Source organism: Mytilus galloprovincialis, chromosome 2 (assembly GCF_965363235.1).
Source record: "Mytilus galloprovincialis chromosome 2, xbMytGall1.hap1.1, whole genome shotgun sequence".
In the NCBI taxonomy this organism is placed as follows: domain Eukaryota; kingdom Metazoa; phylum Mollusca; class Bivalvia; order Mytilida; family Mytilidae; genus Mytilus; species Mytilus galloprovincialis.
The window spans coordinates 41,524,433-41,551,321 of record NC_134839.1 but is presented as its reverse complement, the minus strand read 5'-3'; the positions used below and the strand labels follow the sequence as shown (position 1 = coordinate 41,551,321).

At 33.3% G+C, this 26,889-nt stretch overlaps 1 long non-coding RNA gene across 2 annotated transcripts in view; it reads right to left on the bottom strand.

The window, feature by feature from the left end:
- The window catches only part of LOC143063612 (uncharacterized), a 62,536-nt gene extending 45,697 nt beyond the window's left edge, over positions 1 to 16,839 (bottom strand). The window contains exon 1 of one of the 2 annotated variants that reach the window (XR_012975063.1): positions 16,697 to 16,839. This is a non-coding gene — a long non-coding RNA (uncharacterized LOC143063612). Of the gene's footprint in view, positions 1 to 4,666; positions 4,736 to 16,696 lie in introns of those variants that run through there. The other variant, XR_012975062.1, reaches the window with a different exon arrangement.
- Positions 16,840 to 26,889: the final 10,050 nt, after the last annotated feature.

Here is a 26,889-nt window from a genome sequence, read left to right as displayed (position 1 = left end):
CCTTATGATCACATGACTTTAATAACTGTTTAAATTTGTTTGCTGGGCATTACCGTAATTTACAAATTATGGATTCGGTAATTTCCGCTAAAAAACGATGTTTACCGAATGATCTCATCATACATCAATCTCATCATACAACAATCTCATCATACAACAAAAACGTATAATGTTGTGAGCACTTCATATAATGTTGTGATCACTTCATATAATGTTGTGATCACTTCATATAATGTTGTAACCACTGCATATAATGTTTTGACCACTTCATATAATGCTTTGACCACTGCATATAATGTTGAGAGCACTTAATATAATGTTGTGAGCACATAATATAATGTTGTGAGCACTTAATATAATGATGTGAGCACTGCATATAATGGTGTGATCACTTAATATAATGTTGTGAGCCCTTAATATAATGTTGTGAGCACTTAATATAATGGTGTGAGCACTGCATATAATGTTGTGAGCACTTAATATAATGTTGTGAGCACTTAATATAATGGTGTGAGCACTGCATATAATGGTGTGAGCACTTAATATAATGTTGTGAGCACTTAATATAATGGTGTGAGCACTGCATATAATGGTGTGAGCACTTAATATAATGTTGTGAGCACTTAATATAATGGTGTGAGCACTGCATATAATGCTGATCATTAACATAAGGCAGTCATGGCGTTCCATAAGTATACCTTAACAATATTTTGATATTACCTGACCAGTCTTTGCTCTTACTCTTGAATCCCAAGTGCTTAGCCGAGAAGCGCCATAAATACCATTTATTTAAGTCTTTAGTTTGACCTAAAACCGAGTGGTGTAACAGCACACCATAAGAACAAACTGTAAAAATCAGATACAAAGCCTGGATTCAAAAGATTGGTACGAGATACAAAAAAACTATAGATATAATCATACAAACAAGAGACCTAAAGCATCGAAATAAGGGTACTCGCAGTTATTGGATGCTAAATCGAAGCTAGCTGCGGAAACGTAGCTCTTAAGGTCCTTTTGATGATTTTTTATATTTGCGGACAAAAAAAAATCAAAGGACAATAGAGCTACGTTTTCGCAGCTAAATCGAAGCCAAAAGCAAAAAATAGACAAATCATGTTTTCCTAGACTAAAGTATCAATATGTACACATCATTCGGATTTTTTGTAAAGATGTCATACACAGGCTGAGAAACGGATATCTTTGTGTAATGCCAAAATATAACAGTAAACAGTATCGATAGGATGTAGGTCACGAGTTCTTACACTTAACATGTAAAGTAATTCCTATTTACTTATGTTTTAATTTTTCTTAAACCGTAACAATGTTGTTATCGATAAAAACAATTTTGAAAGATTTTATTACTGTTAAATTGATGATTTTAAAGATTAATGTATTGCTAATTAAGTCTTTAATTTTCTATTGTAGCTTATCTGTTGATCTTATTGGCCATGGTGTTATCAGTCTATTTTCGACTCATGGGTTTGAAGAAACCTTTGATATACTAGTATTTCGACTATCTTTAACCAAAGTATACATTAGTTGGATCGTGTCTAATTGTGAGGCCTTTATAAACAATATCACCGTAAAAATTAATATATTGTACCTTGTTTTTAAGGAATCCTACAGGTACAGACGACTCTTTTTTTTTAACTACGTCTTTGTATTTATGAAAAAAATTGGTGAGATTTTTAATCGATTTGTATCATAGCGAACAAGCATCGAAAAGGGCACATAGTATTCTTACTGGTTCCAATAAAAATCACCAACCAAAAATGGAAAATTAACAATCAGGAACTTAAAATCTGCTCTTTTATAGTCATGAATTTTAGTACGTTTCACATGTGAAACTGAAATATTCAAGTCGAAAAAGGAGATCAAACAGACACTGTCACAGCGAACAAGTATCAAAATAAGGGTTCATTCTCATTTATCCAACTTTTTTAAAATATAGGTAGTACAGGTAAAAAAAAAAGTTGGATAGATGAGATCAAAGGTAATCAAGAACAAGCGATAGCCTTTCAAAAAGTGCTATATTCGACTCTTAGCTGATGAAAATTGAAAGTGCTCTCGCTTTGTAGATTAATTCATTTACTAGAATAGCCACGTGCATCAATCAACAAATTTTACCACACACTAGGAGTCGATAACAAAGGGTTTTCCAATTAGAGTTTGGTTGAATGTCAGGTGAAAAATAAGACTGAAAATTATACCGGGATTAAATTTTCTGTAGTATTATTTAGCATAGCATGTTCAAATGTGCAACTGACATTTAGTTAATGTAACTAAAATGTGAATTGGATAGAAAAATATCAGTTGCACTTTTATTCATGAAGGGATTTGTCAATGAGGTGGAGCTTTTTTTGTGTATTAGATCCTCTTCGTTCATTTTGTTCTGTTCTTCTGTCCAAATGATCCAAATAGGACAAAATATAAGTTGAATACGTTTTACTACACAAAGACTGAACAGAACAAAATTCACAAAACATATATGCATACATATATAAACAAAGCAAAAGCAATTCTAGAACAAAGATTTTAAAATACTGGCACAGTAATATCAACCGCACACAGTGACTAAATGAATGTTCAGTAGATTCACACAACATACAATGGCATTAAAGAAATGTCCACTATAGATACACATCATACAATTTATCTATTAAAAGATTAACAAACGTAGCACAGAAATATTCATAGCACACTAAAGGAATGTTCATTTCAGGCGCGGATCCAGAGGGGGGGTTCCGGGGGTTGGAACCCCCCCTTTTTTTTGGACGATCAATGCATTTGAATGGGGACATGTAATTGGAACCCCCCCTTTGTCCTGGGTTAAGAACCCCCCCCCCCCCCTTTTTAAAATGGCTGGATCCGCCCCTGCATTTGATCTTTATCCTAGTTTAAGTAGGTGGGATACTGCATCAGTGTAGTGATTTACGCTGATCTGTCCTTGCTGTAGTCTCTCCTTAAGTTGGGTCAGTCTGTTGTCTATGTTGTGGTACTTTAACTTGCGAGTCTTGCGTTTCCCCCCTGCGGCGTACACATGTTTTGGAAAGATTGCTGAGTACTGTTACATAGTTTCAATTTTTAACACTTGGAGATATGTGATTTGGTTGTGAAAAATGTTTAGATTTTTGCATTGATGAGCAAATATGCTGAACACGAACAATGATTAATTTGGTAATCACTTTGAATCAGCACCACAAATAAAAGTTAACAGGTTTAAAAAAATAATAAACACATCATATTTACTCAATAAAATGTGAATATAAAATTATTATTGATTTGTGGGTTTCTTCTGTATAAAAGATGAAACATTTATTTATTATTCAAAGTATACTGAATTTTATTTGAAATATACTAAATTTTATTCAAAAATAAAATGTAACAAGTTTACTATAGCCTATTTTGTATGTATTTTTTAAATAATATAAAAACATACAGGAACAAATTTACTGTCAAATTTTAGAAAAACACCTTATAATTACTAAACAAACAACCCAATAATTAACAAAAATAAAAGGTGGCTAAATGAGAATGCCTTATTTTAAAAAGTTGGATAAATGAGAAGACACCAAAATAAGCACACAGTATGAAAGTTCAAATAAAATCACCCACCAAAAATGGAAAATTAACAATCAGGAACTTAAAATCTGCTCTTTTGTAGTCATAAATTTTAGTACGTTTCACATGCGAAACTGAAATTTCAAGTCGAGAAAAGGACCCTTAATGCTGACTGTATAAGATTTATTTAAAATAAGTTCCTTTGGTTAAATTTCAGCTGTAAAAATAGATTATCCTTAAAGTTTTAAATAAAAAATATCATTAAGATAACAGTAAATGTTTTTGGCCATAAATTGTTATTCATAACATCACCGGAACAAGTCTGCTATTAAATAAGCGCAATTAGTGTCCATTTCAAACCGCGCTGAAGTACGTCCATTATTCATTTTTCATTATTCAAAATTTAATAATGAATATTGAAATAGTTCATTATTCACTATTCAATGTTAAGTGATGAATAAGGAATAATGAAATGGTTTATGTTTCAGTATTCAAGTTCAAAAGTGAATAATGAAAAAAAGAATTTACTGTGACACTATCCCGTATTTCTGAATTCGTCATTTTGATGTTATTTAACACATATTCAAATTTATATCAGAAAAAAAAAAAAAAATCAAAACACTCTTTTAAATTTTTAACTTAATTTATTTATTTAGTTTTGGAGGATTAACTGACTATTTTTAACAGGAATTCATTAAACCATTGCCGAAACGTACATAGATATTGTCAATGAGTCTACAGCTTTTAGAATTACAGTACCATTAGTTATATTTAGCACATTTCCCTATTTCATTACAGTGAGCCATTGCAAAGCTAATGAAAACAAATGAAAGCAAAAGGCATCGCAGTTAATGAAGTCATTTTTGAATGTGGTGGGCTGAGCTTTCAGTGAAATAAAAAAAATCAACAAATTGGGAATGATGTCTCAATTAAATTATATAATAAATTAATGCAAAAATATAACCGATATGTATTCTGTATACATAAAATTTATGTTGAAGTTTATAATTTTTAAATTTGTAACACTGTTAGATATTGACAAATAAAATTTATTTAAAAGCTGAAGCTGATTAAAAAATAATTACAAACTTTTTTAACTTCTTACCTTCGAATTGCAATAAGTAGAAAAGAAATGAAAGTTTTCATGGTTTGTATATATAAGGCTGTATGTTTGACCTCCCACGAAATATCAAAGAAAAATTAGTACGTAAATATAAATACCATGTTCAAATATCGTATTTTCATATTGAATAGATATACAATAAAAAACATAACTTTAAACGATAAAAACTTAATATTATAATAATTTATTGGTACTATTTTCGCATCATTTCCTCACTAATTACTGAGGTTTAACGTCCTTGACAAAAACCTTGTTAACATTTTACTACTACGAAAGGGTATTGCTCCTGCACATTGGGAAAATTACCAGATGTAGTTCAGAATGGGTAAGAAAAAAAAATCATGAAAGCAGAAGAAAAAACATATATTGGTAACATGAAAAGTAGAAGACCGATAAGGTCACTGTATGGCCTTTAACAGTGAGCAAAACCAATACCGCATAGTTACTGGTAGTTATCAAAAAAGGCCCCGAAATAAAAGTATCTAACATAAAAAAAAATTATTATGATATGAAAAAGGAAATATTGGTTATTTGTCAACGAGACAGCAACCCAGCGAAAAGCATTACCAAAAGACAAGAATATACCAGTTTCTATACATCATGCTACGCACTAACCCCTCCGCAGCTTTTAAAAAAAAAACCCAAAAAAAACCTGAAATTACAAAGATTAAAAGATCTGCTTACTACACCTTTTTTTCAAAATATAATAACAAAATACCTTTTATTGAAAAGCGGAGGCGGAGTTAAAATTACACAAAACATAGTCTGTCTTTCCCCTTCTCGACAACCCTACAGTAACCTTACAATATAGAGTAAGAATTGCCGGAGCCACAATCCCGTCCTTCGTCAACATGTGTTTTAAAATATATATATATCTTATATAATTTTACACATGCAGCCAGGTAACAGTAAGAAGAGCTAATTTCTAACTGTTCTGATTGACTCTGTAGTGAGATTATAGTACTTTTGAAAATAATACACAGACATTAAAATACACAAATGAAAATAAAATGTATAACAGTAGTTAACACATGACATGGGTAAAATCTCTTTGTTCTTACTGTGCTATAATCTGAATAATGCACAGCTAAGGTGTGCATTAACTACCTCAGATATACTGCACAGTTCAAATCTATTTTTACCTTTAGGGGCGTTTCCTGGATTCTGAAAGGGATGTTACATGTATTCTATTAGATTAAAAAATATCAACGATTGTATCGAGACCAAAATGTTATGTTGTCCAATTCAAGGATGAACAACCTACCCCCCCCCCCCCCTTTTCCCAAAAAAAAAAAACCGAACCCGCCATCTGACTAGAAGTTACAAAAAAGTTGATTAATAAAACACTTTGTACAAACATCGTTGTTTCAAAATAAGAAAAAAAATAATGGATCGATTGTTGGTGTTTTAACGTCACTTTTAAGCAGCGCCACATTTCGGCTATTTCGGGGCGCCCAGTTTTAATTGGTAGAGATAGCCGGAGTGCCCAGAGTAAACCACACACCTTTGATAGAAAAACTGACAGTTTTTAATCAATTAATATTGGAGTTGAACCCTCAAACCCTCAGTGTTAACTGTCTGGTGATTACAGTAGAAGAACTACTTAGACTTTTTGGCAAACGTGGCCACTGATGAAAAAAAGAAAGGTTTCTCTCTCCTTTTTAATTATCTAAACTGGAACATAAAATATTTTATTTTATATTATTTTGTGTACACAATGTGACTCTTAAATCAGTTTTTTAAAGTCAGAACAGATAATAATGATTTTTGTAGTTTTCAGTGCCAAACAAGAAATCATGTATTTAAGAATATTCCAAAAAATGAAATCTGATTTGAATAAGTTTTTGACTCAATGAAATTCATTACAATGTTTGGCATATTTATTCCTATAAAGGGACTGACTTTTTGGGTATCGAATGTAATTTGGGGTCGGGGGAAAGGGGGAAAAAAGGGGGGGGGCGTTAAAGATTAAAAAAGTATAACGGGGCTTTCTTGTGTGTGCTTTAGAAACTATGTCATTAATTCGGATCTACGTATCCGGGATCGTATAACTCCATCTTGCCCGTTAATATAGGGAACTAGCTATAGTATATATGCCACCATAAAGTCACTGTTAGAATTGAACTAAGTCTCCTTAATGTTCACATGTTTAATCTTATAAAAGTACATGTATATATATAATATATTTGAAGGTTCACAATTATAACTTCCAATACAAAACGTTACTAAATTCCAGCTCTATAAAACAACATGTTACTTCAAGCTACTACTCCAATATAACTGACCAATGCAATACATGAAGTTTCTCACAAGATCCAGCTATAAACATGTTCTTAATTTATGTAAGGCATTGATTAATGGTCTTAGATTATTTGGATAAACTATTGCAGTTCAACTGTGCAACTAATGTATCGTATAAAGTGTCACATTAAACAAGATGAAAGATCATTAAACTGATTAAGAACTGACCATCAAATCTTAGATGGAATTGATTACGCCACATCACTCCCCGCTAAACAAAATTCGTTTTCACTCGAATTAAAAAAATTCATACCAAAAATATTATATAAGTAAAAAATAAGGGGAGGCAATGTGAACATTAAAAAATAAACTTTTTCTTTGACTAAAACTACTTAAAAAAATCTAAACTAATAATAATGAAAAAAAATAATGATAATTGCTATACCATGTAATTTATCAATTTACGTCGTGAATAGTTGTGGAAAACTTGCAAAAAGATTACTCTAAAAATCTAAATTTAAAAATTATCCTTTCAACTTCAAACTCTTGATACTTATAACTACAAAAGAGGCACTAAACAAAAATCATAAAAATATATTAAAACATAAGTTTGACAATTATAAATCTATTCAAATACATTATGGTAAGGTCTTTCCGGAATTTTGACCGTTAATCCAAGCGTAAACGAAATGATAAAATAATTAAAAGCATCAATTAAAATCAACTAATCATTATCTCTGGGCAATCCAATTCAGAAAATCAGCATCTCATTAGCTGCAATTTTCACTTCTATGTGACCGTATCACCATAGAACTACCAACACTGTAAATCATCTTCACATGGACACTCCCATGAACCTCCAACTAGTATAAGCAACCCTTCTCGGTTAACTTAACTACACCCAATACGCCCACTCTCGTAATAACAAGAGATTAAAAATTAGCTTAATCAAACATGTGTAATACAAAATAAAATGCAAAAAAAAAAAATATACAATAAAAAACTAAACCTAGGCATAAATTAAACATTCTGAATGGATAAAAACATTAACTTTATGAAAACTTAAAGTTATTTACAAACATGAAAATATTGTCCACATGACTTCTTCGGTTTGAACGTGCGGAGCCACTTCTTCGAATCTTTCATCAGGAATTTGTCATTTATAACGGTTCTTTGCCGGTTTCGGATCGACGGATACGCCAGTCCACTCTGTTATTTACATTGTACATATATATATACATTGTTACCAACACAAAATTTTCGATATACACGTTACTGCTAGCTATATATAGTCTGTTGTAACATCTCAGAGTCATCTCAGGTTTCTATTCATCAAAAATTCTCACAGGCGTTCTTCTTCTAATGTTCTTCAAAGTTCGAGGATAATGCGTTTCCATAAAACCAAGGAAACAAAATGACTGACACAAAAGTTTCATAAATATTTACAACAAGTCACTTACATTAATACGTATACAAAGTCATCCTAACTCAATTCTCCGTGGCATACATTTCCCACTTCAGTTATCCTATAGTTTCTCTTGAACGGAAGCCCAAATTGCTTCTGTTTTCAGTACACGCCATAACTTTGTAATTCGTCCAGATTTCAGGCACATCATAACTTCGGTTACTGACATATTGACCACGGGTACCTCCACCAGATATAACGGGGCTTTCTTGTGTGTGTCTTAGACTATGTCATTATTTCGGATCTACGTATCCGGGATCGTATAACTCCATCTTGCCCGTTAATATAGGGAACTAGCTATAGTATATATGCCACCATAAAGTCACTGTTAGAATTGAACTAAGTCTCCTTAATGTTCACATGTTTAATCTTATAAAAGTACATGTATATATATAATATATTTGAAGGTTCACAATTATAACTTCCAATACAAAACGTTACTAAATTCCAGCTCTATAAAACAACATGTTACTTCAAGCTACTACTCCAATATAACTGACCAATGCAATACATGAAGTTTCTCACAAGATCCAGCTATAAACATGTTCTTAATTTATGTAAGGCATTGATTAATGGTCTTAGATTATTTGGATAAACTATTGCAGTTCAACTGTGCAACTAATGTATCGTATAAAGTGTCACATTAAACAAGATGAAAGATCATTAAACTGATTAAGAACTGACCATCAAATCTTAGATGGAATTGATTACGCCACAAAAGATAAACGTTGTTTCTGTTTTTTAAACATTTTAAATTTATGTACAAACATTTTCCTCTAAGCATATCATTAAGGAAAGAAAAGCAATTAATCGTCACTCAATAACACAGATTTAAAAGTACAATAAATCGTCACTGATTGCAAAAATAAAGTATGAAAAACTTTAACAGAAACGATAGAAAAAATTTACAGTTAAATCGCATATAATGTAACAATTTAGGAAGAAGCTTGAATATAAAAAAAAAAAAATAATTAAAACTAACCAAACTCTTACTACATGTTTTACTTTACAAGAAACTTTACTAGGAGCCGTGGAATTCGGAATATCGTTTGCATATTTCTAAAACGTTCACGTAAATTGATGGCGTCATGTGTTAAAACAGTTTTGGCCAATTAATATAAAAAAGAAGATGTGGTATGATTGCCAATGAGACAACTATCCACAAAAGACCAAAATGACACAGACATTAACAACTATAGGTCACCATACGGCCTTCAAATCGGTATATTGGATTTAATCTGCCCGGCTCGTGTGACCCTTTAACCCGAACTCCTACGTCGTTCGGGTTAATCAGGGTCACCTAAGTCGTGCAGATTAAATCCAATATACCGACTTGCTTGGTCAATAACTATAACATAAGGCGGTGAACATTTAATTTTCTGACGGTGGGGGTTGGAGGATTTGAAATTTTTTTACTTGGCCAGGAAAGAACTGAAAATAAATGACTTTTCACAATACAGGATCGGAAAATGAATGTTCTGCAACATGAAATCCAGAATAGTTGATGATACAGAAAATGAATGTTCTGCAACATGAAATCCAGAATAGTTGATGATACAGAAAATGAACTAAGGTGAAGATAAATACGAAAAATTAAGCATGCGTAGCTAAAAACGTTTTTATTTGATGTAAGCAACTCGTGAATATTTTTTGTTAACTTTAAACCAAATAGTGATATTCCTATTTCTTTTTTATCCACTGCTGCATTTCCATTCCCTTTTTTCGTCAACATACAATAACATCACAAGTAATACAAATAAAAGACTTGGTTAAATACAAAATCATAACAATTTAACTAAACATAAGATTGAGGACACGTTTGTTTTGGATTAGAATTAATTGGTTTTACTGAATACAATGAAACTAAAATGTACCCTGAGTTAATCAAAATATTTGGACATGTAGTAAAGGTTCGTTAGCAATCCAACCAATGTAAATAGAAGAGGGTGGCAATAGGTGATCCGTTAACACGTTCACAACATCTCGATTTTGGCAAAAACAGTTAACAACAAATGCAAAAAATGCTGATAACAGTTAACAAAGTGGGTTGAAAACAGTAGACAGTTTAAATTTATCTCAGATAACAGTTAACAACACCTTGAAAAGGACCAAAACAGGATAACATAAAAAGGTATTGCCCCCCCCCTTTTCCTCATAGTATTTGGGGGGGGGGGGGGTCTATTATCCTAACTAATTCCTCAAACAAAACCGTTTCTCCTTAATGTGTTCTGTTTTGACCTGTTCAAGTTAAATTTGTGCAATGTTTTAGATATAGGAAGATGTGGTTGACATGTTTATGTTGTTCTGAAATCTGGCTTTCAGATGTCTTATTTAAATCATAAGATGCTTCATAATACGCAAATAGTAAGTAAACATCGTTATAAATCATTATAATAATAAAACACTCAATTTAAAAACTTTGACATATCTCATAGTCAAGGGAACTTTGATTAATGTCAATTTAAATATGGGAGTTTTTCTCACAAAACATATAGGAAGATTATTAGATGCAATTATTGTCTAATAAACTATATATATAACACAAATTAAGGACAATTTGTAATACAAAAATATATTTTATGATTTGCTGTCATTATACAAGTTTAACTTTTTCTTAGACGAACTTCCGCAAAGAAATTAAAAATAATCCATGATGGTATAATTTATGAAATCCTAAATCAAGTAAATAAAATAAAAAGGGGTTTAAATGTCTTACAGAACACCTGCGGTGATATGCATAAAACCACGGCCACTTAAGTTAAAATTTCAAATCGTAGTACTAATTTATCGTTGGACATGTAAAATAATCCGTCCGTTCGGAATAAATCTTAACTTAAGTAGATATATGCATACGGGCCATGTACTGTTCACAGTCAACTGTTTAATCTGGTCAGTACTCGCAAGTGATACAGTTCATAGTTTACTGCATACACTATAAAACAGAGAAACTTCTAGCAAGGAGTTTCTACACAGCCTCCTTGGTAAGACTATACATGCAATCAAGTGGAATCAAATGATAGTTTATTGAATTTAGTTTGCCTGATTACGTCCAGTGGAAAATATTTCATGCATGTCGAGTCAAGACAAGAACAACTTCAGGCCATGTAATAGATCAGTCCGGTATAAAGGTCGAGGAAATTGGAACGGCCTCTTAAAAATGAGAATATATTGGATAAGGATATTTATAAACGTCACCTTGTTACACGCCCCATACGACCCCTCAGAGAGTTGTTGTTATGGTTCTTAACATGTCGAGGCGTCGGATTTAAAATCTCCATTCTGACCGCATCCGTGACTGTGTACTTGTTCATCCAATACAGCCAAATGGACGTCCCACTTTTGCAAGGTTTTACTGCGGATCGAAAACAGACCAAAGTGGCTATTTTTCGATGATCGCAGTCGCCCTTGGGGTAGTCAAATGAACATTGTACTGCGTATGGCTCAAATTAAAAAAATCATGTTTATAGTTTAAACGAGGAAATGAAAGATAACAAAGGAATATTAAAGCTAAAAAGTTTGTATTTGGAGTAGTTTTGGAAAAAGTACACATGAACGGTTCGTAGTTGGCTTACCCCGATTTCCAACTAAATCCAAATTGCTATACTCGCCAGAATTATGTCTTGAAAGATGAAACTTATATAATTAAATCATTTACTAGATTTATAATTGATTGCATACCCATTAAGTACCAATGAAATGATTGATGTGACAGGTTTGAAAAATGAGATTTTAATGATGAAACTAATTTAACTATTTTTATAAGAAAACGCTGTGTGATATAAATATGTTTTGCTAATTAATTTACATTATAAATAAAATATACTTTTGATAAATTTGAGTTATGTTTCATATTTCAGCTTTTACACAGAATACAATCTTTTAAAAAAATCAAAATATTTAAATTAATTTCATGACTAAAATGCACCGTTACCAAAATAAACATATTAAGAAATAATGATATCATTAAAGTAACTCGGTAAGGGCATGTCAGTGACCGAAAAATTTGTTTGTCCGTTGGTTTGTCAGTATGAAGAGTTCATTATAATAAATATGTTTTCTAGTTTTTAAAAAAGATTTTTACTTTATATGGCACTTTTAACATGCCCGTTAGGATATTGGAATGTATATACACCTGGATTCAAATGTTGTACCCCAGATGTGCGGTTTCGTTTACAAAAGACTTAGCAATGACGCTCGTATAAAGCAAAGTTATAAAAGGCAAATAAAGTACGATGTAGAAGAGTATTGAGGACCCTTAAATTTCCAAATGTCTTCCAAAATACAGCTACGGTTATCTTTTCCTTGGGTAGAAAATACTTAGAATTTCGAAACATTCAAAGTTTTGTAAACAGTTAAAATTTAAAGTTATGACCATTATTATGATAATTCATTTCACACAGAATTACAGACTTATTGGCTGTTGATACCTCTGGGAAGGAAAACTTAACCAGCAGTGGGATCGACCATGTGGTTGTCATAGGTGAAGTTCGAATCAAAATAGTTATGAAAGGCCGCATAACTACAAGTACAAGGTCACTGACAACATGAAAAGTACGGATACACAATCTTATTATGTGAATTTTGCATTTTTTATGCCCTAAAAAAAAATAGCAGTGAAGTATCATCAAATATCATTATAGAAAGTGTAAACGGGTATTTTGTTAATAGTTCTGTAAAGGGGCATTGTCTTATTTTTTCGCGCAGTTTTAAGTTTTGCCATTGCGTGGTCAATATAAATAAATAGAAGAGGGACGAAAGATACCAAAGGGACAGTCAAACTCATAAATCAAAAATAAACTGACAACGCCTGGCTAAAAATGAAAGAAGAAAAACAGACAACACAAAACAAAACAATACAACACAGGACACAACATAGAAAAATAAAGAATAATCAACACGAACCCCACCAAAAACTAGGGGTGATCTCAGGTGCTCCGGAAGGGTAAGCAGATCCTGCTCCACATGTGGCACCCGTCGTGTTGCTTATTTTATAACAAATCCGGTAAATAGTCTAATTCGGTAGGTTACATTCATGAAAGGGAAGGGGAATGTAGTTACGACGTAAGGAACATATCCGATATTATTTGTGAAACGGTTATTCCATAACGGTCAACCAACTCGTGATGGCGTCCGTAAAATTTACGAAGGGATGATTTCAACTTCACCATTTGGTTTAATAGCTTCCTTGTGAGCAGCAACCCTCTATCAAGAAAATCATGATAGGAAATGCAATTAAGCACGGGAATATCGTATCAATTGGGATATATATATACCCCGTATGCAGGTGCTGCTGGAATGTTGCTACTTAGAAATGGAAAGTTCACAATTGGAAATCTGAAATCATCTCTTTTGTCGTAAAGTTTTGTTTTCAACCGACCCTCATCGTCAATTTCTAGATGTAAGTCAAGATGTGAGGCCGACTTAACTGTATCTGTTGTATCCTTTATCTCTAGTTCGATGGGATAGATGTGTTCAACATAGTCATCAAATTTTGAATTATTAAGTGAAAGAACGGCATCTATATAGCGGAAAGTAGAGTTAAAGGATATTGCTAACTTCTTATCGATCTTCCTAAGAAGTTCCTGTATGAAGTCAGCCTCATAATAACAAGTCGGCAAGAAGAGGGGCACACTTGATTCCCATTGGAATGCCGACAGTCTGTTAAAAAAAAACACGTCCTCCGAACGTAACAAATATGTTGTCAATAAAAAATTCAAGCATCTTGGTAAAATATATGTGGTTTGAGTGGAATGAGACAGTTTTACATCCAAGTCACAATTTGTAAAAAGATTACAATTGTAGGTTTAAGTACGACCTTCAACACGGAACCTTTACTCACACCAAACAGCAAGCTATAAAATGACTAGTGTAAAACAATTCAAACAGGAAACCCAACAGTCTTATCTGTTTAAAAACTAAAAATTAGAAATACTTATGAATTACACAAAAAAAAAAAACGAAACCACTGACAGAACAACAGGCTCCTGACGTAGGACATTAGTACATGAAACAGAGAACAATTATAAAATACTATGACAAATGTAATGTTATAAAACATGTGAGATATAATATTCCATGCAGTTTTTTCAATAATTTTTTAGATATTTAGACGAATTAAGTAGATGTTCATAATATCCACTTGACATGCTTGAAATTCTATCAGAATACTTTTGGAGCAGTTATGAGTCTTTGAAGCATGCTCTCAAAGGTTCTTTTGGTGATATTATTTTTATATTGGTCAAAACTTTTTTTTGCTTTGACCAGCTTTGGGGGAGATATTATCAAAGAATTGATAAAAACCACACAGAAGTTTACTTTCTAGCTCATCTAGCCCCAATCATCATGTCAGGCATTGTCATGACTAAAAACCAATAAATGTCTTCTAATCTGAGAAACAATTTGACATTTTCAAAAAATGTTTTACTAATGATACTGACGATCCGCCACAAAGTAATATAAATAGAACCATAGAAATAGTGAGCAAATAAAGTAAAAAAGAAGTGGTATGATTGCCAACGAGACAATTCTCCACAAGAGACCAAAATGACACAGAAATTAACAACTACAGGTCACCATACGGCCTTCAACAATGGACAAAACCCATAACCGCATAGTCAGCTATTAAAGGCCACAAAAAGACAATGTGAAACAATTCAAACGAGAAAACAAAAGGCCTTATTTATTTATGTACAACAAAAAAAAACAAACAAACGAAAAACAAATATGTAACATATAAACAAACGACAACCCCTGAATTACAGGCTCCTTATATCATGTTCTCAGATACATCTCCCATTTAAAAAAAATCACATGAAAAAATGAACCTTTTATGTGTTGCTCTCCTCATTTGGTAATTATTGCCTCTTCCAACGCCCGTCTTGAAAATAAAAACTAAATATTAAATAAACACCACTCCTAATGATTAGGTTGGTTGTTAATAACACCATTTAGGAAAAACAGAACTCCCTTTGTCATATAAAACACTTTCAAACATCCAAACATACTATCCACACTCATCTGTGTCCACACTTGTAATATTTAAATATATGATTATTTCTATATAGATTCAAATCTGGTTGCCTTTAGGAAATCTATATATCAGGTGTAGTACTACGTCTGTTAAGGACACGTTGCGCCTGTTAGTCCGTATTGAAGACCTCGGTAGGTATATACATGTATATGCTATTAAAAATAAATAACATATAAAAAAAACGCTTCTTGAGTGTATGGATTTTTAAAATGAATGTTCGTTCTTTATTATAATTTGTCCCTAAGTAAAGTTACCTCATTATGCTCGATTTGAGATCGATATTTAATTGATCAACAAGGTTTTGGTGGAATGGATTTGTGAGTTGTTTTCGTGTCGAGGGTGTGTCTTGTTTTGTTGGTTCTCATTGGTTTGATGTTTTCTGACCCTCAATTGTTGACCAGTGGAAAACCTTTGTCTTTAGACGAACAAGTCAGGACAAATTTTAGAGCAGAATAGGACTTCATGTAATCTTTGAAGCTTTTTAAGCCACACATACAAGGTATATATTTTCTCAGATTATTTTCGTTTTATGAATCAAAACACGACTTATAAAATCTGTTCTCATATATTTGGGGTACGTACGATACAGATCATCAGACGGTAAAACTATTTTATATATTTATATATTAGATCAATAGATGTCCCTTTCCTAAACCCCCATTTTTTCCTATAATGGTTAACCAAGTTTCTGCTATTTAGGACATTTGAAAAAGTCATGCAAGCCGAAGGACAATCAATTTATCATTGATTAATTAAAAAAAATCAAATCGAATGAACCTTTGTCAGTGGTCAAGGTCAAATTAAGCGAAAGTTACCTTTAACCAAGATTCTATAAACCTCATTGCGCATGCATCTTTTTAAATTTAAACCACAAATGTTACGTTGAGCATCGATAGAAAATTCCATAGAGTAAATGTCTTATTCACGAGGGAAACAACTTTTTCGAATCTGAAATAGACGAAAAACATAACGAAAGGTAAGTAAAAATGTGTTCATACTTATTTTTAAAATGAACGAAAGTGACATTATAGGTCTTATAGTCTTTTAAATATGCATGATGCGCATGCTCGGTGCAACCGGACGCTTCTTCTTGACTACCTCAAACTTTTACCTAAAACACTTATTTATTACAATCTTTGGTACATTTCCACGATCAGATAAGTGTTACATACCATCTCACAACACAATCATCTGAAAATACTTACCTCAGGACCACCAGGAGGAAAATGAACTTTTTTCAATCTTGAATCGAAATTTAAACAGATCTAGAACTCACCACAAATTCCACTTCCGGTTTAGTTCAAAACGTAAACAATGTTGGTGTGGTTCACAGTCATCTATTTCCACCTGGCTACGACGGTAAGACAAACACACGATAGCCCCTTAGATATACAAACAACTAGATATACATCCAGAGAATACTCAATCTCTCTGATTCCTGTAACGACCATATCTACAAACACATGTTTATATTACTGGATTAAAATCACAGCTAATTACAGGAGTAACGAGAAGTTACTTAAAGATAAGAACTCTGCCTATATAAAATTGTTATTATTAATAGGCGGGATAGAAAGAAACCCAGGCCCAAGAACTCCAAAATACCCGTGTGCCATATGCGACAAAGCTTGTCGATGGGGACAAAAAGCTCTTGCATGTGATGAATGCAATAATTGGTACCACGCACCTTGTACAGGCATTGACTCGAAGGAATACTCAAGCCTTGCAAATATATCTGCTTCATGGTATTGCGTAGTATGTAACGCTCCTAACCACTCAACTGTTCTCTATGATCTGATTGATTCAGCTGATAGCAACACCTACTCAGTATTATCATCATGTACATCAGAAGTGAGCAAAACAGATTTAAATATATCATCTGAAATTGACACTAGTATAGGTGACCCTATAGCATCATCATCACCAAAACGCTCAGACACCCATACTAAAAGCCATCAAGAATCCAACAAAAAGTCACAGAAGCAAGTCAGAGTACTGCTTATCAATTTTCAAAGCGTAAAGAATAAAAGAAATGATCTCCAGGTTATGCTGGAGTCCGCTCGTCCAGATATCATCTTAGGAACTGAAACTTGGTTATGCGACAAAATCAACACAAGTGAAATTTTCCCACCAGAACTTGGTTACGATGTCATACGCAGGGACAGGAAAACAGACGCCCATGGAGGAGTCCTCATAGCAGCAAAGACAACACTTGGACTTAGCCATCTTAAGTCAGGGAAAGACACAGAACTCATATCTGGGAGCATCAACATAAACCAGAAAAAGAAAGCCATAATAACCTGCTTATATAGACCACCAAATAGGCTTGATCAACAAACTGCAAACAACGCAATACAAGACGTCACTGATCTACACAAAAAACACAAAAGTAGTATTTTCATCCTTGGTGGAGATTTCAACTTACCAGACATTGACTGGAAAAACTACACAATACAAGGTACTCAAACATCAAGAGATATTAACAATGCATTTCTCGAAATGGCAGCCAACCTAAACATACAACAGTTGGTAGACAAACCAACCAGGGGAGATAACACCTTAGATGTGCTGTTTACATCCCATCCAGGCCAACTCAATAGATGTAAAACCATACCACCTCTTGGGAACAGTGACCATGATATAGTTCTTCTAGACATTTCACACGGCTTACAAAAACCCAATCAGCAAAAGAGAAAAATATATCTATGGAAAAAAGCTAACATTGCCATAATTAATCAACAACTCAAAGAAAAATACAACACCTTTAAAAGCACAGATTTTGAGGATGTTAACAGCCTTTGGACCAACATAAAAGGCTTGATTTTAGATGCCATCAACCAACATGTACCAACCAGGAACACTTTAACAAAACATTCCCATCCATGGATGAACTCAGAGCTTAGACGACTCAGTAACAAAAAGCAGAGAGCTTATACTCTTGCCAAAAGCAGTGGGAAAACACGAGATAAAAAGAAATACAAAGGAGTAGGTCCGGTAAGGACTCATTTTGGCCTCAAATTTCAGTTTCATCTGACGAAAGATTTTGACCACTTTTTAAACACTTAAGTGTCTATTTCACTTGATTCAATTAGTTTATGTGAAAGATTTTAACTGATTAAGTCATTAAAAACGATCCGATTGAAGCTCAAATATGAAAAATCTCTCAAATATGCCAAAAAAACGTCACTTTTCAGATTGTTTTTGTCAAAAATGAAAGTGGCCGCATCCGTGTTCATCCACAACCTTTATATATGTTATGTATTATCATAAAATACAACTTACATTGCAATATTAAGGATGAACACGAATGCGGCCACTTTCGTTTTACACGGAAACCGTCTAAAATTTAACTAAAATGATAGAATTTTGAAGATTTCAGTAATTTAGCACGACTAAATGGTGCTACAACCGGATATATGTGCATTGTATTGTCAAAAACAGCCCATATTTATGTAGCAGAAGCATTCAACTGTCCAATAACTAACTAAAAGTTTACATTTTAACAATTTTGTAAAACTGTTATATTTTTGGGCCAAAAAGGGGCCTTACCGGACCTTCTCCTTTCTGAAAGCACAACTACAGAAGGAGGCTAGACAAGCACACAGTAATTACATGGAAGATATAGTAAGCAACGACTTGGAGAAAAACCCTAAAAGATTCTGGTCATACGTGAAGAGCCGGAAACAAGATGCATCCCAGATTGTGACCTTGAAGTCAAAAGATGGCTTCCTACATAGTGACACAGATACTAAGGCATCTATACTGAACCAGCAATTCCAGTCAGTGTACACCAAAGAAGATACTGGTACGTTACCTGACCTAGGCACAAGTCCACATCCAACCATGGACAATATCGTCATCCATGAAAGAGGTGTCTACAAACTTTTAAAGGGACTCCGACCATTCAAAGCAACAGGCCCTGATGAAGTTCCAGCAAACATTCTCAAACAGGCAGCTGAATCACTAGCTCCTTATCTTACCCGGATGTTCCAGCTTTCCCTGGACGAGGGTAAGATACCAGACGAATGGCGCAAGGCAAACATCGTGCGAATCTTCAAGAAAGGAGAGAAACACCAACCCTCAAATTACAGGCCTGTGTCATTGACATCCATAGCATGCAAACTGCTAGAACATATTAGACATAGCACAGTAATGGATCAATTTGATCGACACAACATTCTATGCGACGAGCAACATGGATTCAGAAGTCGACGCTCCTGTGAGACCCATTTAGTTGTAACACTGAGCCAGATTGCCAAAAACATGGACCAGGGGCACCAGACTGACATCATCTTACTGGATTTTTCAAAAGCCTTTGACAAGGTACCACACGAACGCTTGCTTTTGAAACTGGCATACTACGGGGTGAAAGGATCAACATTGAACTGGATAAAGGACTTTCTTAGCAGTAGAACCCAATCAGTTGTGCTAGAAGGACATACATCATCTCCTTTAGATGTAATATCAGGAGTTCCACAAGGGACAGTCTTAGGTCCTCTACTATTCCTGACATATATTAATGACATACCAGATTGTACATCTTCAGATGTAAGGTTGTTTGCGGACGATAGCCTGGTGTACAGGAAAATTAGAAATCCTGATGATGCTGCAACTCTACAGAGAGACCTCACTGCTCTGGAAGAGTGGGAACACAAGTGGCAGATGTGTTTCCATCCAGAAAAGTGCACAGTCATGAGGATATCTAACAAGCGCAACACCCTGCAAACAACATACACCCTGCATGGACACCAACTAGAAGTTGTTGATAGCGGAAAGTACCTTGGAGTTACCATTAGTCAAGACCTACAGTGGAATAAGCACATTAAGGTAGCAATACACAGTTAGGAGTTTAGTTTCGCATTTTGGCCCCTGTGGATTTTTCAAATAAGAAAGTTATTGTGTAATAAAATTAATTTTTAGACAGCTGAGTGCTAATTTAGTCTTCAAAGATGGTTTATACGAGCATCAAGATTATTTTTTACATGTTTTATGGGCTGTTTTCTGTTTGACAATCCGTATTTTCATAGCTAGACCGGTCATCGGTCCAGAAATTAATGTAATGTTTACAAACAATTTTTTTCTACACGAAGTTTTTGACGCAATTTTACAAAAAAATGAGATGAAAGACATATGATTTTCATTGGATTTGCTGAATGATATATGTACACAGTTTCAGAAAAGGTATTACTTCAAGCGATTGAAATTCTACTTTTAGCCAATTTTGGGGGAAATATGTGACATCTTCCCCCCCTTTTTGCAATATTTTATAACAAATAAATGCAGATTGTTGCCATGGATACACCCAAAAGAAATTATATTTTACCATTTTTATATACTGGATATAAAATCTATGGAAGATTCTGATTACATACATATGCCCATATATGACACAAACAGTAAGCTTGATATAGCAAGAAAGCAATGAAAAGGGGATGGTAAAATTTATAATGGCAAATTTTTAATATTTTTTCCTAACTGTTTATTGCTACCTTATGGCATACTTATCAAGCTCAGAATTGTATAATTTAAGACTTTTCATGCCACAAATCTATTGATATTTAGATTCTAAATCAACTTCTGAGGAAATTAAGTGTTTAAGAATGACAATACATGTTAACTTTATTGTTTACAGTCCTTAGCAACCAAAATTAAACATTTTGACACAAGGCTTATATTTGTACTCTATCGGCTTAACTCTTGCTTCTGATGGATTGGGCTGCATGTAGTAGCCTAAGTATTGAACGCGTTGGTTTTTTTCTTGCGAATATATCAAATTATTGTTTTAATCAAGATTGCATGTTACATTTTGGCATATTTTAAATATATAGTTAAATCAGAAGTAAGAAATTGATTCCCTATCACCAAGTTTTTTAATCAAGTCTTTGGTATGCAATAAGCATAAAGATTAACATTTTTATGCTTGAAATTGCTAAATTTTGTACTATTTTGCATTATCAGAGATCTTATTCAGATTTTCCACACTAAAAAACTGACAAAAGAGGTATAGTTTTTAAGATTTTGCTAAAAATTGAGGTAGAGACAAGATTTTACACTTTGACTTGGCACCTTTCTTTAAAATCAGTTTTTGTCGCGTTACAGTGTCAACTGCTAACCTTCATAAAATATTCATTACTCAACCAATTTTCAAAAATAAAAGGCCATTTTGCTCGATTTAGCTAGCGGAACACAGAAAATAAGTTAAAAGGGAGAATTTGAAAAAAATATTTACTATTAAGGTAGCAATACACAGTTAGGAGTTTAGTTTCGCATTTTGGCCCCTGTGGATTTTTCAAATAAGAAAGTTATTGTGTTATAACATTAGTGTTGTCAACGGTTAACCGGTTAACCGGTTAATCGGTCGAACGGCCGAATACCGAATACCAAAAACGCTAACCGGTTAACCGGACTTTTTTTCAATTTTGATAGATTTTATATAAATTTGTATTGAAATTATTAAAAGGTTAGGTTTTACTTAAAAAATGTCGTCGTGGTAATTAATTTGACTGTAAATTGATTGCTATTGTTAATCCCATCAACATAAAAGTAATTAGAATTTGTCTCTCAGCTCGGGGCAGGATCTTAAAGAAACATAATTAGTATACTTGTTTTTTTAGCAGTAACTCTAAATCAGTAATGCGATTTAATTTTATGATTTACTTCATTATTTCGTTTCTGATCTAATATTGTGTAAACCTACATCTAAATGTGCAACCTCCGTCGTGCAAGGCTTAGTCTTACTTTAAACGAAATGCTAACTCAAAAATTGTGAAATGCAAAGCAATGTGAATGTGCTCATTGCATACGTGATAGTAAAAGTAACATGCAAACAAAGTAAAGAAACAGGCCGTACGGTGACCTATCAATAGTTGTTGATTTCTGTGTAATTTTGATCTCTTGTGGAGAATTGTCTCATTGGCAATCATACCACATTTCTTTTTTATTATAATTATTCACTAAAAATGAAACACTTCACATCATTTTCGGAGACAACAAGTGAAAAGGAAAGAATAATCATTTTCAAACATATTCAATTCCACGACATCAAGTAGTTTTTTTTATTTCATTTTTCACACATCTTATATCCATGTGTAGGGTACTATTGATAAGGCTTGCAAGCACCAACTCAAACTACCGGTTAACCGGTTAATCGGTCGAACGATTATCCGAGTAACCGGTTAGGCAAAAGTGTACGATTTGACAACACTAAATAAAATCAATTTTTAGACAGCTGAGTGCTAATTTAGCCTTCAAAGATGGTTTATAAGAGCATCAAGATTATCTTTTACATGTTTTATGGGCTGTTTTCTGTTTGACAATCCGTATTTTCATAGCTAGACCGGTCATCGGTCCAGAAATTAATGTAATGTTTACAAACAATTTTTTTCTACACGAAGTTTTTGACGCAATTTTACAAAAAAATGTGATGAAAGACATATGATTTTCATTGGATTTGCTGAATGATATATGTACACAGTTTCAGAAAAGGTATTACTTCAAGCGATTGAAATTCTACTTTTAGCCAATTTTTGGGGAAATATGTGACATCGTTTCCCCCCTTTTTGCAATATTTTATAACAAATAAATGCAGATTGTTGCCATGGATACACCCAAAAGAAATTATATTTTACCATTTTATATACTGGATATAAAATCTATGGAAGATTCTGATTACATACATATGCCCATATATGACACAAACAGTAAGCTTGATATAGCAAGAAAGCAATGAAAAGGGGATGGTAAAATTTATAATGGCAAATTTTTAATATTTTTTCCTAACTGTTTATTGCTACCTTATGGCATACTTATCAAGCTCAGAATTGTATAATTTAAGACTTTTCATGCCACAAATCTATTGATATTTAGATTCTAAATCAACTTCTGAGGAAATTAAGTGTTTAAGAATGACAATACATGTTAACTTTATTGTTTACAGTCCTTAGCAACCAAAATTAAACATTTTGACACAAGGCTTATATTTGTACTCTATCGGCTTAACTCTTGCTTCTGATGGATTGGGCTGCATGTAGTAGCCTAAGTATTGAACGCGTTGGTTTTTTTCTTGCGAATACATGTATATCAAATTATTGTTTTAATCAAGATTGCATGTTACATTTTGGCATATTTTAAATGTATAGTTAAATCAGAAGTAAGAAATTGATTCCCTATCACCAAGTTTTTTAATCAAGTCTTTGGTATGCAATAAGCATAAAGATTAACATTTTTATGCTTGAAATTGCTAAATTTTGTACTATTTTGCATTATCAGAGATCTTATTCAGATTTTCCACACTAAAAAACTGACAAAAGAGGTATAGTTTTTAAGATTTTGCTAAAAATTGAGGTAGAGACAAGATTTTACACTTTGACTTGGCACCTTTCTTTAAAATCAGTTTTTGTCGCGTTACAGTGTCAACTGCTAACCTTCATAAAATATTCATTACTCAACCAATTTTCAAAAATAAAAGGCCATTTTGCTCGATTTAGCTAGCGGAACACAGAAAATAAGTTAAAAGGGAGAATTTGAAAAAAATATTTACTATTAAGGTAGCAATACACAGTTAGGAGTTTAGTTTCGCATTTTGGCCCCTGTGGATTTTTCAAATAAGAAAGTTATTGTGTTATAAAATTAGTGTTGTCAACGGTTAACCGGTTAACCGGTTAATCGGTCGAACGGCCGAATACCGAATACCAAAAACGCTAACCGGTTAACCGGACTTTTTTTTCAATTTTGATAGATTTTATATAAATTTGTATTGAAATTATTAAAAGGTTAGGTTTTACTTAAAAAATGTCGTCGTGGTAATTAATTTGACTGTAAATTGATTGCTATTGTTAATCCCATCAACATAAAAGTAATTAGAATTTGTCTCTCAGCTCGGGGCAGGATCTTAAAGAAACATAATTAGTATACTTGTTTTTTTAGCAGTAACTCTAAATCAGTAATGCGATTTAATTTTATGATTTACTTCATTATTTCGTTTCTGATCTAATATTGTGTAAACCTACATCTAAATGTGCAACCTCCGTCGTGCAAGGCTTAGTCTTACTTTAAACGAAATGCTAACTCAAAAATTGTGAAATGCAAAGCAATGTGAATGTGCTCATTGCATACGTGATAGTAAAAGTAACATGCAAACAAAGTAAAGAAACAGGCCGTACGGTGACCTATCAATAGTTGTTGATTTCTGTGTAATTTTGATCTCTTGTGGAGAATTGTCTCATTGGCAATCATACCACATTTCTTTTTTATTATAATTATTCACTAAAAATGAAACACTTCACATCATTTTCGGAGACAACAAGTGAAAAGGAAAGAATAATCATTTTCAAACATATTCAATTCCACGACATCAAGTAGTTTTTTTTATTTCATTTTTCACACATCTTATATCCATGTGTAGGGTACTATTGATAAGGCTTGCAAGCACCAACTCAAACTACCGGTTAACCGGTTAATCGGTCGAACGATTATCCGAGTAACCGGTTAGGCAAAAGTGTACGATTTGACAACACTAAATAAAATTAATTTTTAGACAGCTGAGTGCTAATTTAGCCTTCAAAGATGGTTTATAAGAGCATCAAGATTATCTTTTACATGTTTTATGGGCTGTTTTCTGTTTGACAATCCGTATTTTCATAGCTAGACCGGTCATCGGTCCAGAAATTAATGTAATGTTTACAAACAATTTTTTTCTACACGAAGTTTTTGACGCAATTTTACAAAAAAATGTGATGAAAGACATATGATTTTCATTGGATTTGCTGAATGATATATGTACACAGTTTCAGAAAAGGTATTACTTCAAGCGATTGAAATTCTACTTTTAGCCAATTTTTGGGGAAATATGTGACATCTTTTCCCCCCTTTTTGCAATATTTTATAACAAATAAATGCAGATTGTTGCCATGGATACACCCAAAAGAAATTATATTTTACCATTTTATATACTGGATATAAAATCTATGGAAGATTCTGATTACATACATATGCCCATATATGACACAAACAGTAAGCTTGATATTGCAAGAAAGCAATGAAAAGGGGATGGTAAAATTTATAATGGCAAATTTTTAATATTTTTTCCTAACTGTTTATTGCTACCTAATAACACCACAGGAAAAACAACCAGGACCCTTGGTTTTCTCCGCAGAAACCTGGGCCGATGCAAACCATCTGTAAAAAACACAGCCTATTGTGCACTCATCTGACCATCGATTGAGTACGCTGCCACAGTGTGGGACCCCCATCAAACCACCTTGATCAAAGACATCGACAAGGTACAGCGTAAAGCAGCACGAGTACACAGACACTTCCCCAGGATGCGTCACTGGACTATTAGACCAACTCCAGTGGGATCCACTACAGTATAGACGAATTAAACAACGACTCGTCCTATGCTACAAGATACAGAACGAGATACAACCAGCTATCTACTACACATCTGGGGACAACAGGTGGCCATAGACTTAGACAGATAAGAGCTACTAAGGAAGTATACAACAACTCCTTCTTCCCACGCTCTATAAGAGACTGGAACCTTCTGCCAGACTCAGTAGCAGCTGCACCAACACTCGAGGAGTTCAGGGCCAGATTATCCAGTGTGCCCTGGACCCAGATGCAGCCTAACTAGACATCAGCCTGCCAAATTGTACAGTGTATATAGTTTTAATTATCTTGTTAATATTTACTTTTAATCAATGGAGAAGCCCCCTGTTTTACCGAGCGGAGTTAGTAAATCACTCAAATATGAGGTAAACTCCTTAACGGAAGAAGAAGAAATAGGCAACATATGGAGAGATGTAATCATACCACAAAAGTTTAGGTTCATCATAACCTTTTGACTAAAATTGTCGTATTTACACCACAAATCTTACTCTAGTACAGACAAACCTAGCTGTGTGCAAAAGTTTTAAGGCATGGCTGGACTTAGATAATTAAATTTTAAATGCCTTTTATGGTTCAGAAAATTATAAACTTTTCTGGATTTTGCTATTCATTTTTTTCATTCCTGCAGAAGGTGCAAAAATAAACTAAGATGATAAAACATTTGAGAAGCGCCCCTCATATAATCGATGTTGTGAGTAGTATTTATTTAAATGGACAATAGATGGACAATTGACACCTGTAAACATTATGTGATTTAAACTGTGTAACTGAGTGGACCGTATCAAATGGAACTAATGTGTTTGTTTATTTTGCTATCTTCTGCAGACTGGAAAAAAATGCACTTCAAAATCCAGGTAAGTAATTAATTTTCTGAAACATAGACTTCGTATAACTTTTATATATCTAGGTCCAGCCATGCCTTAAAACTTTCCTCGATGCATCAGTTTGTCTGTACTCATAGTAGATTTTGGGCGTTAAAACGGCCATATTTTTCAATTCCTTCAGATGAACCGTAAAACTAAATGTTAAACAAGGGAAGTATAGATGCATTAAGGTTTATGACCCCTTCTGTTGCCATGT